The sequence below is a fragment of the Pieris brassicae genome, chromosome 7 (genome assembly GCF_905147105.1).
Source record: "Pieris brassicae chromosome 7, ilPieBrab1.1, whole genome shotgun sequence".
Classification (NCBI taxonomy): Eukaryota; Metazoa; Arthropoda; class Insecta; order Lepidoptera; family Pieridae; genus Pieris; species Pieris brassicae.
This window is the reverse complement of record NC_059671.1, coordinates 7,844,233-7,845,672: the sequence shown is the minus strand read 5'-3', so window position 1 is coordinate 7,845,672 and position 1,440 is coordinate 7,844,233.

Below are 1,440 nucleotides of genomic sequence, written 5' to 3'. Positions count from 1 at the left end.
AATTTATTAGTCGATGTGTGGTAGATCGAGCGTGGTTCTCCTAAGATGTTTTTTAGAGCTTAACCTGACAGAATTTTTCAAATAAAATTTCGTTATAGGTACGATTCTTAGAATTGTCTATTGGAAGCGTAGTAAACAGCTATTTGCTTTTATTCATAAACCATTTATGTTTAATACATGAATGTATTAAATTAGATTATTTATCATTGATGACGAGGGTATACTTCAGTATAGATGGCTAACCCGGTTTCTATATAATATATTAGTCCGTAGTAATTATAATTCTATATAATAATTGCCGGGGTCGTAGATTTTCTCCACAGTGAACTTTATAGAACATCTTACTCCTCGTATTTATTACGATTAGTATTGGATATAGCACGCGGTTGCGAGTCATGACATAAGCTTTAAAATGATTATGAGAGTATATTTTACTAGAAGCGTGTAGATTGCTTTTTAGTGTAAGTTAATAGTAAGTGCCATTATGGAGATTTTGTTAATATACCACCTTCTAGAATAGACTTGTAATTAAATATCTGTAAATATTTTTGTAATTAAAAATTGTACGTTGATTTATTATTTGTTGTTTTATTTGTGAACTCATCGGTAACTACGAACCGAACGGGAAAAATAATTAAAAATCCATCAAATATATAAATATTTGTTAGTAGAAACTACTGTAGTTTACAAACTGAATCCGAAATAACAGAACACATTTCTGTATCAAGTATCTATGTGATAATCGTCCATCTGTGTGTAATCCGTAACAATTGTTTCTCTGGGAATGATACGTACAAAACCAGAAACTTGAAATAAATGTTAATTTATCAAACACATTCACATACGAAGGTCTTTATTGTGTCATACTACTGCAATGTCCATATTGGTAACATAGGCGGATCTATGGAGGTTTCATTCGGTTCATGTCTAGACAGGGTTTTGCTATATTATAAGTTGTTAATTGAAATACCTTACTAAAATAATAGTGATGTCTCTGATTTCTGTATCTGTTTCGTGATCATTTGCTTTTTATAAGAGGCAAGTAGGTGATGAGCTTTTTATGCCTAACACATACTGTAGATCTTTTGCGTCCAAGCCGTGCCGGCGTCTCGTGATATTTTCCTGACTTATCACTATACAAACGAGAGTTGAATGTGCGCATAGACAGAATAGTACATTGGTGTACAGGCGTAGTTTAATGTGGGATGAGAATTACATATTAAAGCCAATAAGCTAACACTTTTCAACTAGTATCTAAATTATAAACATCTTACACGTACAAATTTCAACTTTGACCGCAAATTCTAGATCTGATATATGAAAACCTGTCCGATCTTACTGTGGAATCAGTAGGTTATTTTAACTGAATACTACGTATAGACAAAACAAAACCTAAATTCCAGTAAAAAGAAACATATTGTATCTACTGACAGCAAACAA